Consider the following 5,320-nt stretch of genomic DNA (forward strand, 5'->3'; position numbering starts at 1 on the left):
GTATGCCATGTTATTATTATTTGATGCATGGGACTGGGTTATTGATGGAGGAAGTACTGAAAGTGGCTTGACCACGTACTGGAGGCTTTGCCTCAACTTACTAATATCTGAGCAGCTATGCTGCAACTGTGGAGTGTAGGGCTGGGTGGGTTGAGCTATTCCCCACATAGAGTGTAGGGATAGTACGGGTGGAGTGTAGCGGTTGGTTATAGGCTGGGTTGGGCTTGCATACACGAATATGTCTGTTCTATTCTAGAATGGGCCTATGGGCCATACTGTTATCTAAAAAGGGGCTAAGGCCTAGTTTATCGTATTCTGAAAAAGGGCTTCGGCCCAGTACCCACTATTATCTGAATAGGGCTTAGGCCCAATGGGCTTGAGCTGACTTGGGCTTTGGATGGGTTTTCTATATACACTGAGTTTTCCAAACTCACCCCCTTTCTCTTCCATCCTTGCAGGTGAGCCCTAGTTGGTGGACGTGGAGCTAGGCGGGATTCAGAGTGGCCACGAAGATTAAATTTCTAGTTTTTAAATAAGTTTCAATTAGCTTCCTTTTAAATTTCGTATTTATTTTTGATTATTTCTATTTTGGTTAAAGTTGTAATAAGGCCGCTCTATTAATTTTATTTTGGGTTTTTAAATTGGTTAGCTCTAGGGCGCGTCTTATAAAAGTTACTTATTTTCAAAATATCACGATAACTGAGCAAAGCTTCCGCAACGTAAATGTTTTCAAAGGAAATAAATATTTTAAATAGACTTAAACTTAATTTGTTGTTCGTGGACAAGTAATAAGCTTAAAGTGTGGCAATGGATGTGTGCATGTCTAGGATTGGATCATGGAAGAGCTAGGTACTTAAGCAGTCAAATTAACTCACCTCCTCTCTTCTTGAATCCTACCTAGTATGTAGTATCCATTCACTTTAAGCCATAACAAAGAAGGTTTGATTTTTCGATACTTAACTATTTTTAAGATAACATGTTTCTGCCACTACAAAGGTTTACAAGTTTAAACTGTAAAAGTTTCTAAACATCAAGAAGGGTTTTCAATGAAAACATAGTTTTCGAAAAACACTTCAATGTGACACAGCAGACTTGGCCATAATGTCTGGGCCGGGTTTGGGGTGTTACATGATCTCTTGACTGTTTTGTAGGGTTACTCAATGGATCAATATTTTGGAAAGGAAGAACATGAAATAAACCCTAGGCCTGACAACCCCGGGAAGTCATCAAGGTGGGAATTAACCCAAAATTGGTATTGCCCATTCGTAAACACTTTTATCTTAAGCCAGTTTGGATTGTGAGGTCAGAAGATAAGTAGTTCTTGCTGACTCATTATGTTAGTAGAAGGTCAGAAGATCCTGCTAGGGTAGCGACTAGTTTGTTAACGAGAAACCTAATACGATAGTTGATTGGGATTGCTGAAGCAAGCTAATCACTCATCTTCAGATTTGATTCACTTTATTCTCTTTACCTCTTGAAATTTAATACTTTTATATTCTTTTATTTTATTAGTTTAAGAAAACCTAAAATTATCTCTTATTTTACTCTCATACTATAATTGATTTAAAAAGTATTAATTAGATCTTTAAGTGTTTAGGTTAAGAATTAATCTACTGCTTGCCTCCTTTAGGTATGATCTTCAAAGTAATCACTTACTCCATTGTAAAACTATATTACAACTAGATCCATATACTTGTGGATACCACCTCATAATTCTATATTTTAAAGCAGTATTCAAACTTTGGACGTTAGAACATCCGAAGGTGGTCACCAACCAATCGCTTTTTTAAATTTCTTTAAAACTTCGAGCAGCTGCTCCTCTTGGTGTTCTGTTAGTTCTGTTGAAACAATCACAGGAAAAGTAGAACAGTTACCAAAATAAACATATTTCAAATGGGAAGGAAGTACCTTAAGTTCAAGTTTAGACAGTTCTTCAATTGACAACTTCGGTTGCATGTATTCCCAAGCTTCCAACTCTAATGGTTCAAACAGAGCTGGTTGAACATAGTTTATCAGGTTGGCTTCCATCAAAGCCACATTTTCATTACTTTTTTAATTTTACAATGGGTCAGACCCTAAAGTATTCTCCAATGGGTCTTTCATAAAGTTATTTTTCCATTCCATAGAGATTACGGTTTCTAAGTCCTCCATCACTGAACATTCCTCTGTCGGATTAGGAAACTTCATTACTTTAAAAACATTAAATGTTAACTGATCATCTTGAACTCTCATGCCGAGTTCACCTTTTTGCATGTATATTAACATTCTTCTTGTAGCTTGGAAAGGTTTCCCCAGGATGATCGACACTTCCTTATCTACTTCAAAATTTGAGACAATAAAATCATCAGGAAAAATAAACGTATCTACTCTTACCAAAACATCATCGATCTTTCCTTCTGGGAATGATAAAGATTGATCTTCCAATTAGAGTTTCACAATCATGGGTCTTACTTCACCTATTCCCAACAGCTTGAAAATAGATTTGGGCATCAAGTTAATGCTTGCTCCAAAGTCACACAAGGTTTTACCACAGTAAGTTTCTCCAATATTACAGGGTATAGTAAAGCTTCCAGGGTCCTTCATTTTAGGAGGTAACTTGTTCTATAAGAATGCATTGCACTCCTTTGTCAGAGCTACAGTCTCATACTCACTAAGTCTCTTTTTCAACTTAACATAATTGGGCATTTGTTCTAAAGCCTTTACCAATGAGATATTGATGTGGAGTTGCTTTAGAACATCCAAAATTTTCTTGAATTACACCTTTTGTTTCTATTTATGTGGTTGTAATTTTTGAGGATATGGAGGTGTTGGAACTTCGGCTTGGACCGGACAACTTTTTTGAAAAGATAAATTTGCATCTAAAGAAGATGTTAGCTTATCTGAATTCACTAGTTTAGATTTTACCTTATAAAACTTTGTAGGTTCTGGCTTTTCTGGTGCATGAATTTCAACTGTTGGTTGACTTTTCTCTTTTCAATAAGTTCATCTTCAACCACAACTTCCTTGGGTTCCAAAGTCTTGTCACTTCGTAAAGTAACTACCTAGCAATTTTCCTTTCCAAATTCTTTGTATTTTCTGTATCGCTTGGAAAGGCTCCTTACGGTCTATTACGAAGCTCCATAGCTAACTGACCAATTTGGTTATCCAAATTTTTCAGTGTTACTATGTAGCTTTGGATTAAGGCATCATTCCTTGCCATGTATGCCTTCAAAAAATTCTCCAAACTCTTAAATGATTTAGCTTGTAGTGGTTTCATAATTTGTTGATAAAACCGTTGGGTTGACTTGGTCTATGCTGTATGTAGGTGTTATTTGGTCCTCCTCCTTAGTTACTCCAAGAAAAGTTTGGATGGTTTCACCATGAAGGATTATAGAATTTGGATTGTGGTCCTTGTCCACTTCTATTTTAGTTTTGATTCCCTAAATAATAAATCAACTTGGGTTTTGATGGATAACTCTCGAAAGAATGGTCATCCCAACAATGTACACAAGAAAAAACCTCGAATTGACTTGGTGGTTGGGCTGCAATAGGATTAAAACCATTAGTAGTAAACCATTTCAACATTAAAGAATATAGAAGATACTTGAGTTGAGAGTGAAGTCGTCTACTTCATGTACTACAGGTACTCATCTTCTTGAAGTTGTTTGATTTTCGACCACTGGTAATTATTACTAGCTATCCTCTCGATGATCTCGCAAGCCTCATTATAAGACTTCAATAAGAGAGGACCATTCTCAAAAGCATCTACCACCAACCTTGTGTATGCTTTGAGACCATTATAAAACATATCCAACTAGATGAATCCCATGGTAAAGGCATCTATAAAGTAACTTATTGAATCTTTCCCATGCCTCGTATAGGGACTCATCATCCAATTTTTGAAAAGTGATGATCTCATTTTGCAACTTGGTATTTTTACTAGGTGGGAAATACTTTACCAGAAAGTGTTCAACTAGTTCTTGCCAAGCAGAAATTGAATGTGGTGGCAATGAATTAAACCATGATCATTCTTAGTTTCACAATGAGTATGGAAACGACTTCAACCTTAATGCATCTTCAGTTACACCGGTTATCTTAAAGAAACCGCTCACCTCTATGAATAGTCTGAGGTGAAGGTACGGATCTTCTGTGGACATATTACTAAACTCGCCCATGGTTTGAAGCATTTGAAACATCACTGGCTTTAATTCAAATTGGGGTGCCCTGATCTCCGGTCTCCTAATTCCCGAATTAAGTTCATTAAAAAGTGGCACAGCATAATGCCTTATGGCTCGATCTCTATCATCAACAATAAGGATTGGATTGTGCACATTAGAGACTCCATTCCCTTGAATATTATTTTGATTTCCAGGGTCCATTTCGGCTTGTCTTTGGGCTATTCTTTCTCGTCTTCTTTGTCTAAATGTCTGCTCAATTTCAGGGTTTATAAATCGATAATTCGATCTATGCTCATAAACACCTAAAAAATCACAAAAATTAAAGAATAAGGAATAAATTAGTAAATTTACAAAAATAAAAATAAAATAAAAACTGAATTGAAAAGAATAATTTCACAAAAATGATTAAGGCAACAGTCCCCAGCAATAGAGCTAAAAACTTGTAACACGTGGTTTGTGCAAGTGTACAAAGTCGTTATTAAGTAATAAGTAAGTAAAAGAGTTATCGCCTCCACAGGGACTGTGTATGTTAATTAATTAATTGTAAACATAAAGTTAACAATTTGGTGAGAAAAACATAATATTTTTTTAGCGGGGTGATGTAAAAATAAATAACTAAATGTAAAATGACCCCTAATGCAAATTAATCTAAGCATGATGAATGAATAAAATGGATGAGATAGACTTAGCAGTAAAATTCACAAGATTTCAACAACAATAACATGAATAGGCTAGGATAATCATATCAATTAGCTCGATCATGTTAATAATGTTCCAGAAAAATATTCCACTGAAATTCGATATTTCATAAGCTTGAAACCAATATTAAGTCCTTTCAGAATCTTTTACTTAGAAAAACATGCATATTACTGATCACGTTTAACTAAGGGTTTCTTAGAATTCATGTGAAGTAATAGGGATTAGGTCAGTTTGAAACAATTTAATCACATAACCTTAAAACCTATGCAAGGTAATAGAGATCGATCAAGCTATTATGAACCTTAATTTATTTTGCGTCAGATATAAATTAAGCATGCACTTTTCAATTATTGTGCCTATTAGCCACCATCTGGGTGAGATTAAGTGATCGCGATTTTTGTGTGACAGGTTTTAAATATTTATAAAGAATCGTTCTTGAAACTAACTATTATCACGATGTAGGC

The 5,320-nt window shown here is 35.4% G+C and overlaps 1 non-coding gene across 1 annotated transcript; it reads left to right on the top strand.

Annotated features, from left to right (window-relative positions):
- Nucleotides 1-3,801: 3,801 nt before the first annotated feature.
- On the top strand, nt 3,802-3,907 carry LOC128290857 (small nucleolar RNA R71). Its single transcript, XR_008280641.1, has one exon. It is a non-coding gene; the product is annotated as a small nucleolar RNA R71 (small nucleolar RNA).
- Nucleotides 3,908-5,320: the final 1,413 nt, after the last annotated feature.

Source organism: Gossypium arboreum, chromosome 3, assembly GCF_025698485.1.
Source record: "Gossypium arboreum isolate Shixiya-1 chromosome 3, ASM2569848v2, whole genome shotgun sequence".
In the NCBI taxonomy this organism is placed as follows: Eukaryota; Viridiplantae; Streptophyta; class Magnoliopsida; order Malvales; family Malvaceae; genus Gossypium; species Gossypium arboreum.